General features: G+C 41.0%; 1 pseudogene across 1 annotated transcript; it reads left to right on the forward strand.

Annotated features, from left to right (window-relative positions):
* Positions 1 to 499: 499 nt before the first annotated feature.
* On the forward strand, positions 500 to 902 carry LOC308239288 (small ribosomal subunit protein eS24-like; annotated as a pseudogene). Its single transcript has one exon. The product of its transcript is annotated as a small ribosomal subunit protein eS24-like (transcript).
* The last annotated feature ends 12,804 nt before the right edge of the window (positions 903 to 13,706 follow it).

Here is a 13,706-nt window from a genome sequence, read left to right on the forward strand (position 1 = left end):
GTCTTCCCAGTCCTCCCCCTCCCACCCCTGTTCTCTCCTCCCTATCCCCGTCCCTCCCCGCCACCCCCACCTCCCCACCCCCGCCACTGCATTACTTTTATTTATCCTTCTCTCTCTTAAGCTCCAAGGGCCCCTTCTTTTGCCTCTGTAACTTGTTTCCTGAGCCCATTATTTCTACAGCTCACTTTTCTACCTCTGTGATTTTCTAAATGAACTTTCTCTTATAGTTTGAAAATAATAATCTTCAGCACAGTGCCAAGACTCAGGAGGTAAGAAGAATACGAAAGAGGTTAGAGACATAATCAAGGAGAGTTAGAAGAAAACTAAAGTCAGCTGTCTCAGAGATTTGTCGATATGGGATGTCATTAGAAAGCGTAAATGACCTCCTAAATTCTTTGGATTTGAGAAAATATTTCTAAAATGTAGAGATTAAAATTATATCATTCAAAGATTGTGTCTGCTCTTTTCCTCCCTGGCTGCTTGAAGATCAACTTTCATCATGAATGACACAGTAACGATCCAGACCAGGAAGTTCATGACCAACAGACTACTTCAGTGGAAGCAAATGGTAATTGATATCCTTCACCTTGGGAAGGCAAAGTCCCCAAGACAGAAATTTGGGGAAAACTAGCCAAAATGTCTAAGACCACACCAGATGTCATCTTTGTGTTTGGATTCAGAAACCACTTTGGTGATGGCAAGACAACTGGCTTTAGCATGATTTGTGATTCCTTGGATTACACAAAGAAAAATGAACCCAAGCATAGACTTGCAAGACATGGCCTATATGAGAAGAAGAAGACCTCAAGAAAACAGAGAAAGGAACGCAAGAACAAAATGAAGAAAGGGGGACTGCAAAGGCCAATGTTGGCTGGCAGAAAGGAGTAAAGATTCTTCAGTGACTATCTGTGGTGATTGTGCAGACTTTTCATGAGAGGATTAATAAACTAAGAACTTAAAAAAAAAAGACTGCATGCCTCTCTGTATATACTTACATATATACACAGTAAATTGGAGAGAGAGCTTGTAAAGTATGTGACTTGGAGACCTGGGTTCCCTGAGTAGTGGCCCACTAGTGATCTAACTCAATAAATCAACAAGAACCATGTGTTGTGTCCTTGCTATGTGCTCAATTCACCTGCTGCCAGCCAGCAGACATTATCAGCTATCACTAAGGGAGTGCTCACCTCAGCTAAGTGCTTTAAAAACATTATCCAGTTTAATCCTTTTAACAGCCTGAGAGTTTCACCCTGTGATGCTTAGGGAGGTTAAGCCATTTGTCCAGGGTCATTCACCCAAGCAAGTGGAGAAGCTCGGATTCAGACCCTGGTCTCCTCCAACTCCAGAGCTGTGCCTTTAGCCAATATGCTATGTGAGGTTAGCACTGTTTATTCATTTTTTTAAAAATCAAATTCTCACTCTGGCCAGGTAGCTCATACAAATCTCTCTCTCTCTATCTATCTCCCTTCCTCTCTCTCTCTAAAATCAATACATTTTTTAAAAAGTAGATCAACCACTTTCGTCTTTTTTAAAAAATCAAATTCTCTTAAGTTTTATTTTATTTTATTACTTAATGCTCTGGGAACATAGTGAACCATACACTCCACTAGCTAAATTCTGAGTATCGACATGGACTTTCATTCCTACTTTTTAGACTTGTGGCCCCACAAATGATTTTGCAGTGTGCTCTTATTTTGTTTCATAGCATACAGAGCTGGTATGTGAGAGACATGTGGCAACCAGTTGCTATGACAATTGCTTGTCATTAATGATAAAGCATATTACTACAGCAAATTTTGTTTAGCTTGAAAATCTGACTTGACCCCTTTCCTATAGGGAGCACAACCTTTTATACCTCTGTACTCACAATGGCCTATCATCTTGGGTTAGCCCTGCCTGGACCACTGTGCTTTGCTATACAGAGCTAAGCAAAGCCTGATTTTTTAAAGATTTAGGAGAAGAAAGAGGAGATAAATCACAGAAAGAAAAAAAAGCTTTAAAAAATACACATTTCACTCCTTTACAGAGAGTCTAAACTTGTTTTCCTGTAATGTGAAGGAAATAATCCCAAGTACTGCACATTCATAGACCAAGTTCAATGGCTGTTTGAATGTCCACCTGTGGTTAGTTACTAGATGCTAAGACTATAAGATCAAATAATATTTTTCGACCAACTTAGAGAATTATGAAAAAGATGATGTCCCAGAGGAAGTGATTCTGACAAATCTATGTATTCAGTATTATTTACAAATCTTTCCAAGTCAGCTAACAGTCCTTTCAATGAAGAACTGTGTTTAGTATGTTAGGGACAATGTGAAACAATAAAACAACTTCATTAGTCATATTTTAATTCAGTGTTCTATATGAGTTTTAAAAAGGACAATTTCAATCCATAGTACATTACAGACTGTGGTAGGTAAATATTGTCATAAAAATAGATGCCAAAGTAAAAGCCCAAAAACTTGGAATCAGCCTAAAATCAAACACCTATTTAGTCTCTCTTTTCTTCCTACCCTTAAACCTGGGGTCCAAATACTTCTCCCTTTCGTTTCTTTTGAAACACAACCCATAATTGCTTAACACATTAACGATGAATCCCCAGGAATTGTTCTCACACACAGGCAGTCTAGTGATGACTCCCTAAGGCCTATTTCATAATTATCTTTTTCTTTTTTCATCCAGTTCTCACAATTAATACCTAGCCTATAAACAAGTGAACAAACTTTTGATCAAAACTAAGGAACCACTTTGCACAAGAATATATGCTATTCCTTGGAGACCAATGTGCCAAGATGTCTGGAATCCGAGCCCCAGAATTTGGCCTACTAACTAGGGTTGTTTTACTCTAACACTTTTTTGTATGGCCATAGAGCAGAGAGAGCAAAGGGAGTTTGGGAAACAACCCAAGGGCTGGGTCACCCATGCAGGCTATGTAACACAGGTGGGAAGCGGGGAGGGTTCACCACTATTTGTAATCTTCAAAACTGAGACTGTGAGCAGCACAGAGATTCAAGCACCCTGGAACCTATAGCATAATGACCAGGCTCTTAACCCAAGAGCAAACATCTCTTTCGATCCAGATAGGATGACCCTTTTTCATCTTGAAAGCCTACAACTGACAAAAGAAGATTGAGAATTACATACAAAAAGCCATATTCAACTTACCTATTGCATCTCTGTTCATGGTGTGGCAAATTAAGGGCAGGAAGTCTGGGGGAGAAAGAAAATTGAAAGCAGAACAGATATGAAAGAGGAAAAGGGAATCAATTGGGTGGAGGTGTTCTAGCCTGTTTTAGCCTCCTTGTTCATCAGGCTGTTACTGCCTTAAAAATTGATTAGCTCATTTGTGGGAGGAAGGAGAGTTTTGGCTGTTTTGTTCCCTAATACAACCCAAACCTCCTGAACAAAGTCTGGCACATGGTAAACTCTAGATAAATATTTGTTGAATATATGAATAAAGCCATTTTACTTCCTTTTCTGCCATTTAAATATTTCTATCTTTGTTTAAATTAGAGTAACCAGCATAGCCTATCAAGGTATAAATTAATACCTGAACCATAGCAGCATTAAAAAGAGTAAGCAAATCCAAATAACATCAGGCTGAAATTTTAAAATATGGCCCTGATTTCCTTGCTTGCTTCCAAAGGAACTTAAGAATGAGGGTAGTGATTTCACTAGCAATTCACTTTGCTAGTTGAAACAAAAGGCACCAGTCTTATTCCATAGGCCTTCCCCTAACAGGGAAATCTCTCTGGGACCAAGGGAGAAGGGCTCACGAGGCCCCCATCAGTTAGTAAGAAAATTAGTGGGAGGAATAGAGCTACAAAACATCCTCTCACCTCTGACCTTTGCAATGACAGACCTCTAGAGAGTCCCCAGGAACTTGGGGCAAACTGGATGCAATAATTGCTTTTGATTTTACTCCTCCTTCTCCTCAGCTCATTGATAGAAGGCAGACTTTGTCAAAGAGGAAAATCATATGTGGATATTCCTGTTTCTTAATATACATTCTCTCCCTCAATCTGGGGTAAATTCTTCTCTACCCTTCAGGAAACCTTTGGCAATATCTGGAGGCATTATTTGTTGTAACAATTGAGGGTGGCAGAGGTGCTTTTAGCATCTAGTGGATAGAGGCCAGAGATGTTACTAGCTACTCTACAGTGCACAGAACAGCCCCCCACCCCAAAGAATTATCTGACCCCAATGTCAATAGTACTGAAGTTGTGAAACAATGTTCTCCATGTGGGCCTCTTCCAGTGGACCAGGTGCTAATGCTGAATGCTTCTTATGCCTAATTTCATTTAATCTTTCGAGAATCTCTGAAGTGGACCATGTTATCTTCATTTTACAGATGAATACAATAGAGGCTTATAGAGTTTAAGTAACTTATCCCAAGGTTACACAGGCCCATGAATGGCAAAGCCTGTCTTCAAGCCCAGATCTACTGGCTCAGAAAGAACATGCTGCTGCCTTTCACAAGTTCCACCAAGATGAGTTCAAATGCCCTGCCTTCCCTGAACAGGTCATTATACGAGCTATGGACACTACTCACTCCCAGGAAGTAGCTCCAACCAGGGGCATGTTTAGATATTTTATTCACATCTTAAAAGTAATAGCTCATCTATAATAATCCTATATAATAAAGAGGTAATATGCAAATTGACCCTCACACCCTCGCACAAGATGGCTGCCCCCATGTGGTCAAAGATGGCCTCCACAAGATGGCTAGCAGGGGAGGGTAGTTGTGGGCAATCAGGCCAGCAGGGGTGGGCAGTTGGGGGGGACCAGGCCTGCAGAGGAGGGCAGTTAAGGGCAACCAGGCTGGCAGGGGAGGGCAGTTGGGGGCGATCGGGCCAGCAGGGGAGGGCAGTTGGGGGTTACTGGGCCAGCAGGGGAGGGCAGTTGAGGGCGATTGGGCTGGCAGGGGAGTGGTTAGGGTGTGGATCAGGCTGGCAGGCAGGCAAGCAGTTGCGAGCCAGCCGTCCTGGATTGTGAGGGGGTCCCAGATTGGAGAGGGTGCAGGTTGGGCTGAGGGACATCTCCCCACTCCAGTGCACAAATTTCGTGCACCAGGCCTCTAGTAAAAGCATAATATGCTAATTAGATCAGACAGCCGAATGACCTTCTGGACATCCTTCCAGACGACCTTCCAGACGAAGCCGGGGCTGCAAGCCCCTTGCACAAATTTCCTGCATCAGGCCTCTAGTGTAATAATAATGGGTGCATAGACCTTGCTTTGCACCATGACCTGTTATAAGGGCTTTGCTTTACATGTTTTAACACATTGACTCCTCTAATCATATGAGGCAGGTACGAGTATTATCCTTATACAAATGAGGAAACCAGTGTTCAGAGAGGTGAGGTCACACAGCCAACAAGGTACAGAGGTGTGATATGGTCACCAGAAGTCTGATTCTACTTTCTACAATCCTTAATCATTATTCTATTTTGTCTGGCATACCTACAAAATGGGAGAAGTGGCACATAAGCCACTTGGTGGACTGTAACCCTTCCTCTTGCACAACCTGTCCCTTGAGTACCTCGGCAGGTACTAATCTTTGCTCCCTTTGCTGTTCTTTGTAGAGCTGCCAAAACCTCAGTAAATCATGATACTGAAAGTGGGAAGATCAGAAATAACTTCTCTCCAGTTTACTAGCTCCTAAAGGCAAATCAGCATCGCCCTCACTTACTGCTTTGAAATTCTCCTTTATTGTTTGCATAAAATTTCCTTTTATTATGTGTGGGATTCAAAAAGGTTTTCAAATAATTACTACAGTTAGTCTAAATGTAAAAAAGCTAAAAGGAAAACTGTTTGCAATTAGGATTTGCATAATTTTTTAAGACTGCCTAAGTTGTCTACATTTGCAACTAAAAGTAGGGTAGTATTTTGGATGAAACAAAATGAAATCCATTTGCCAAGACAACCCTGACCTTCAACATTTCTTTTAAGCATCTCAACTTAGTATGGAGACCCAAGTAATTAGATGCTTAAGCACTTTTTCAGAGAATAATTTTTTATATCGTTGGTTATTATGTCTTAAGTGAGCTTTATAAAAGCTGGAAGGTTAATGTATGGGCTATCAAACATGAGTCTGTAGATCTCGTGAATAAATTTTCCTCATAGATGGTCCTTACAATCTCACAAATTCCATCAGAAAAACATTCAACTCTTCTCACTTTAAAAACTGCATGTTATGAACAAAATAGACTGGTGAACAAATTAGATCCAGAGACATAGAAGCATGGAACAGACTGTCCAATCTCAGAGGGAAGGCGGAGGTGAGTGGGTGAGAAGAGATCAACCAAAGAACTTGTATGCATATATGCATAACCATTGACACAGACAGTAGGATGATGAAGGCCTGGGAGGGGCAGGCTAGAAGGGGTCAATGGGGGCTTGGGACAGGGGAACACATGTAATACTTTCAACAATAAAGATTTTTTTTTAATGCATGTTTTGGTATGGTTGGTATGGCTTATTTGGTTGGGCGTCATCCTGTGCACTGAAAGTTTGCTGGTTCAATTCCCAGTCAGGGCACATGCCTGAGTTGGGGGCTCAATCCCAGGTCTGGGGTATGCAGAAGGCAGCTAATAGATGTTCCCCTCTCAGACCAATATTTCTCTTTCCTTCTCCCTTCCTCTCTCATTAAAAAAAAAAAAAAATCAATAAAAAATCTTTTAAAAAATGGTCATAATAAAAAATAAATAAAGCAACCTAGAGACTTCCTTCTTCTAAAAAAATGCATGTGGTATGGGTACCTATATATAATTATGACATAACATAAATACGTACATTAAGTACATACATGTCACCTACTGCCAATTAGCATCTATAATAATAAAAGCATAATATGCTAATTAGACCAGACAGCTGAACGACCTTCCGGACATCATTCCGGATGTCCTTCCTGACGAAACCTTGGTGGCGGGGCCGAGGCAGAGGTGGTTAGGGGTGATCGGGCAGGCAGGCGAGCAGTTAGAGGCGATCAGGCAGGCAGAGTGGTTAGGGGCAATCAGGCAGGCAGGCAGAGGCAGTTAGGGGTGATCAGGTAGGCAGACAGGTGAGCGGTTAGGAGCCAGCAGTCCCGGATTGTGAGAGGGTGCAGGCTGGGCTGAGTGACCACCCCCCCTCCCGACCTATACATGAATTTCATGCACCGGGCCTCTAGTGAATTTATAAGCAGCAATAACCTTGATGATAAATGAAAGTACATCAGCAATGAGAAGTGCTTGGAAAATAAATGGGGATCTCAGCAAGTATTTAACTTAAAAGTAGGTGGAGGAGACTCATTACTGGCCTGGCTTGTTGCTTTGTTCTGTTTGAAATCTTGATTAAAGAAATAACAAACATGGAATGCTAATTAAACTGTTTGACCAATTTCAGTAAACAAGCAGGTCTAATTTGGGGAGTGAAGAGAGGAGATAAAACACTGCAGCTCTGCTGTAGATTTTCCCACATCAGTTCTTTGGTTCCTGCTATAAAATTTCATGTCCCCAAAGGCCTCCAAATCAGCAGGGTAGCTGATTTCAGGGTAAAGAGAAAGGAAAAGTTGTAAACATGGTGAAGCTTGCTACAAGTTACTGCTTTCAGGCCTCGCTGAGATCACAGCCCATGACCGCCGCCGTCCTGCTCACTGACCTTCACCTAGCAGGCCATGTTGGAAGTCATGAAGAACGTGTTTAAATGTAAATAGTCATGCCTGGCTTGAACAAGCAAAACTGTTTCTTTAGATCAGTGCACACACAGCTTGGAGGCCAGTGTCCTGGGCATACGACTGGTAAGTCGTATCTCCACATAAAATGAATGTCGGCAATATGCTAGTATATAATATTGTCTATTAGACAGTGCACAAAGCCTGCACTGTGTGTACATACCGTAGCCACGCAGAAAACATTACCAAATGAGCCTGCTTTTAGCCCATTGCCTCATACAGTGGTAATTAAGGAGAACTGCTTTTTGATTTGCCACTATTTGCTGTTCTGCAGCAAAAACAGAGCTTAGACCATCTTGTTCCGTGTGTTGTTGCCATGCTTAATCTTCTGATTCATGAGGAATTATTACACCCAACACCTATGGGGAATTTAATTGTTTGGCTCCTACTCCTCTGGCAAGTGTAATTATGGAGGAGGAGGATCTATAGATTAGCATTTCTTAAAAGCTTGGTCCAAGAAAAAATAAATAAAAGGAGGTGGGATTTTTTGTGAAACCCTGTATTGAATAACACCCAGGGTTGGAACAGTTCCAGAACTGAGATTAAGAGAAAATGTCTAATGCCTAAATGGGAGGCCAGACCAGGGCCACACAGCCCAGAATTTTGATCCCATCACCATTAACTTAGGAATCAGCACACCCCATCTATCCCTTAGATATCTGTAGATAATCAGGATACGTTTTGTGTGTGGAATGCTTTCGCATGAATTGGGGATAAGAATGTTTTCGGTTGTTTCCATTGCTCTTCAATGATAAAGTTCTTGTTTGCTGCAATTACAGATGAGTAAGAGAGCTGTATTCCCTAAATAATTTGAAAGACAGGGAAAATGTGACATTTCATATTGGGTCAATAAGTATGGAAAACTTTGGATGCTAAGTGTTAATATATAGACAAGATTGAGGGCTGTGGCAGTTGCTATGAGGGTCCCACCCATATTCCTAGGACCCCCCCCCCCCCAATTTCAGCGGCAGATTTCTGGCTGCCAGTTTCAGCACCTCTGTATCCCTGAGGACTTTCTGGAACTATGAAAAGCCATGCTACTTGTGGTAGTAGGCCAGTGACTCAGGAGTCGGTGAATAACTACCCCAACTCCTGCACCCCTCAGATAGGATCATTTGCAACATGTATTTTATAACCTTTTCCAGAGTTTTACCTCAGGGTTAAGCTCCAGTTGCCCCAGTGGTAGCTAGCTTAACACCACATCCTTTAATGTCTGCCTTTCCTCCCTTGAATCACTTTCTGCTCCTCTCTCTACAGGGTGTTCTCTGCATCTGGACTCCTCATGTCAGCATCTACTCATGGAGCACCAAATAAGACAAAGCACCTGCCTTCAAAGAGTGCATAGTCTGATGGAGAAATGAGATAAGAAGAAAAAAAGATAGAACGGAGGGGAAGGGAGGGGAGGGGAGGGGAGGGAAGGGGAGGGGAGGGGAGGGGAGGGAAGGATACTAAATTTAAGTATGTGAGTCAGAAATACCAATGTGGTAAGAAATATGGTCTTGTGCTAGCCAGTTTGGCTCAATGGATAGAGCATTGGCCTATGGACTGAAGGGTCCCAGGTTTGATTCTGGTCAAGGGCACATGCCCAGGTTGCAGCTCAATCCCTAGTAGGGGGCCTGCAGGAAGCAGCCAGTCAATGATTCTCTCTCATCATTGATGTTTCTATCTCTCTCTCCCTCTCCCTTCCTCTCTGAAATTAATAAAAATATATTTTAAAAATAAAGAAATGGGATCTTTCGTATCATTGTTTAGGATATCTTGTTCCTAGGCAAGCCATATAATTTATTTATGTCATAAATATTTATTGCATGGATGGCACAGCAAGAAATCAAGAAGTCCAGTTATGTTCTAGGATATATATAGACCAGTGGTTCTCAACCTTTCTAATGCCCCAACCCTTTAATACAGTTCCTCGTGTTGTGGTGACCCCCAACCATAAAATTATTTTCGTTGCTACTTCATAACTGTAATTTTGCTACTGGTATGAATCGTAATGTAAATATCTGTGTTTTCCGATGGTCTTAGGCGACCCTGCTAGCAATTCTCAACCTGCTCCGGCTGCCATAAAATACCACAAACTGGGCAGCTTAAACACAGGCATTTATTTTCTCACAGTTTTGGCAGCTAGAAGTCCAAGATCAAGGTGCTATGAAGGTTTGTTTCTGGTGAGGCTCCTCTTCCAGGATTGTGGACGGCCATCGGCTCTGCGTGTCCTCACTTGGTCTCTTCTCTGAGAACATGGAGAGAAAGAGCTCCGTGCCCCTTCCTCTTCTTGTAAAGACACCAGTCCTATAGGATTAGGGCCCCATGCTTATGACCTCATTTAACCTTTATTATCTCCATATAGTCCTATCTCCAAGTACTGAGGGTTAGGGCAACAATACATGGATTTGGTGGTGTACACAATCCAGTCCATAACAAAGGTAAAGGGATGGATAGTAACCAAGAAATTGAGCTTAAACTATTCAAACCAGTGAGGAATATAGTCCCAAAATTTATTAGCTATCAGCATGAAGCAGGTATGGTAGTGTAGTAGTTGATTACTATCATCATTGTAGATTTTAATATTATACAATTTGTGATGAAGTCTCCAAAATAATAGAGTGTATTTTAATCATACAGAGTAAAAATGTGTTCTCCCCCTTTATCTCTATGATTTGTATTTATCATGATGCAGCTATGGTCTATAAAAAATAAAATTATGTTAGACAAAGTTTTCAGTTGCTACTAAAAGAAGACAACTTTAAGCCTTTAAAGACATGTTCCTATACTGTCAAATCTCTGAGAGAAGGCAGGGGTGGGTGGGAAGAGATTAACCAAAGAACTTGTATGCATATATGCATAACCCATGGACACAGATAAGAGTGTGGTGAAGGCCTGGGACTAGAAGCAGATAATGGCGGATAAGAGGGGCATCTGTAATACTTTCAGCAATATAAATAAATAAATAAATAAATAAATAAATAAATAAATAAATAATCCTAAACAGAAGGAATAAGTAAAACCATGATTTGGAAACCCTAAGCCAACCCATAGGAGCAGGGGGCTTTCAGGGCCGCCATACCATGTCCTGATGAGGTTCAGGGAATACTGATCTTTTAGAAAAAGAAAAATTCCCATGTTAATTGCTGAGCTGTTTTCAAAGGCTGCTTGTTTTCTTCAGAACATGGTTGGCTCTCCTTCAAATACTGTTCAACCTGAGTAAATCAGAGAACTGTATACAGACCACAAATACAAAAAATAAATTAAAATTAAAAAAAGACAATCCATGCCTTCAGTGTAATTGTGTAGTACAAATAATAGAGGTTTTGTTGACTATCAGCTCTTTTTTTGCAGTCTGACAAATATCAGAGACAGTATAATGCCATAATTGCACCTATGATCCTGTGTAACATTTAGACAATGAGTTCCAAGGTTAAGGTACATAATACATATTCAATATACTTCTCTAATGAGCCTAAGAAGTTTAATGTGATGTAAAATGAAACTGAGAGCACAACATGTTTCTCTGTAAGAGATATTAACTACTTTATTATCAAATGTCAAAATATTATTTATTTTGAGAGTCTTGTATTGATTGTTTATTTATAATTTTACTTACTGAGATTACAAAAGGATTTGATCCAACATATGCTTGGTTTACTTTAGTCAGTAATGGTTGGTTCAAAAATCTCAACTATGTTTTTACTATTGATATTGATTAAGATCAAACCTCAGTTGATACTATCAAACACAGGTTGCTTGTTCATATCAAGAAATGGCCTCTTTGCCCTATCTGGTTTGGCTCAGTGGATAGAATGTAGGCCTGTGGACTAAAGGGTCCCAGATTCTATTCTGGTTAAGGGTACATGCCCTGGTTGTGGACTCGATCCCAGTAGGGGGCAGGAGGCAGCTGATATATGATTCTCATCATTGATGTTTCTATCTCTCTCTGCCTCTCCTTTCTTTCCTGAAATCAGTAAATATATGTATACAAGAAATGGCCTCTTTAATATTGGAGGGCCTCAGGGCTCAACCCTTAGTTCTCTATTTGCAATTTTTCATCCAATCTCTTCGCTTTAAATCCCATGTATAGCCCAATGAATCTCAAATTTACATCTTTAACACAGCCTTCACTCCTGAACTTAGGACTTATATACACAATTGCCTATTTGAAGTTTCCAGTTGGAAGTCTAATACCATCTCAAGATCAACAACTTCTAAACTGAACTCGTGATTTTAGCCCACCAACCTGAACAGCTCCAAAAGTTAGCTCCTGATTTTATCCTACCATCCCAGTTGATGGCAGCTTCATCCTTCCAGTGGCCAAAACCAAAAATCCATAAGTCATACTTTCTTTTTTTGGCTCACCATATTCAGTCTGCTAGAAAACCATATTGGTTCTATCTTCAAAAGATATCCAGAATCCAATCTTTTCTTTTTCAAAAAATATATTTTTATTGATTCCAGAGAGAGGAAGGGAGAGGGGTGAGAGATAGAAACATCATTGATGACAGAGAATCATTGATCAGCTGCCTTCTGCATGCCCCACACTGAGGATTGAGCCCGCGACCCGGCATATGCCCTGACCAAGAATGTAACCATGACCTTCTGGTTCATAAGTCAGTGCTCAACCACTAAGCCACCATTGGCCAGGCCTAATCTTTTCTTACCTTGTCCACTGTTACCACCATGGTCAAAGCCACTAAAGTCACTTTCCCGGATTATTTCAGTAGCCTTTCTATTGGTTTTCCTGTTTCTGCTTTTAAAACCCTTCCCTGAGCCTATTTTCACCACCACAGCCAAAGGCATTCTTTCAAATATGTCATATCATGTCACTCATCTGCTCAGCTCACTCTGAATAAAATACAAAGCTCTAAGATGGGCTACAAGGCGCTAAATGATAAGGCCTCTAATTTCCTCTCTAACTCCATTCCAATCAAACTGATTTCTTTGCTGTTCTTCAAACATCCCTGGCAAACTCCCTTCATAGGACTTTGACACTGTTGTGTCTTCTGACAAAAATGCTCTTGCCCCAGACCCCTACATGGCTGACTCCTTCATCTTCTTCAAGCTTTTGCTCAAATATCACCTTCTCAGTGATTGCAACTCGCAACACCTCTTTTTATACCTATACTCCACTCTGTTTTCTCTTGTAACACCTCCTAAATACTATATACTTTATTTCTTATGTTTATTGTTATTTTCCATCTTACACAGATAGACTATAAGGCCCATGAAGACAGAGAGATTTCTCTGTTTTGTTACTGCTATATCCAAAAACCTAGAACAGGACTCAACATAATAAATGTTTGTTGAATTGGTGCGATGTCTTTCTTAATTTCTTTGCCCAAGATGTATCACTTGTGTTTCATCATAAGAAAAATGAATCATGGAAGGCAAGGGACCACCCATGCTGACTACAAAATAGTAATCTTACCTAATAATAGACAAACATATAAATTGACCGTACCTCCGCTACACCCACAGCCAATCAGAGTGAGTATGCAAATTAGAAGCCCAAAGATGGCGGCACCCAGCTGCTCCAGGCACTGAGTGGCCAGGCAGGGCATGATGCTTGCTATGATAGGGAGGGCGGGGGGCAAAGGGATCTACAGGAGCTGAGTGCCACAGCGAGGACAAGACTGCAGACTCCAGAGTCTGCAGCGAAGACAAAGATGGCAGACTCTGGCTGTAGCAAAGGCCTGGGTCCCAGGTGCCAGAGGAAAACCGGTGCTGGAAGTCAAGGGAAGGAAGGCCCATTGCACAAATCTCTTCATGCAACGGGCCTCTAGTAACACATAATAATAATAAAGTTAAGCAAATGAATTTTTAATTTTAAAATGTCAACTGTTTTATTTAATGATATGTTTGTGAAAACAAATGTCTAAAACTTGGTAATGGGCAAAAGAGGGAAAAGAAGTAGGTATTCTTTCCGTGCAAGGTTAGGCTTGGCTTTATTTTTATTATTTTGGGGTTAGGGGGGCTTACATAAACTAAATAATCTGTTATAGG

This window comes from Plecotus auritus (genome assembly GCF_963455305.1).
Source record: "Plecotus auritus genome assembly, chromosome: 1".
NCBI classification, from domain to species: domain Eukaryota; kingdom Metazoa; phylum Chordata; class Mammalia; order Chiroptera; family Vespertilionidae; genus Plecotus; species Plecotus auritus.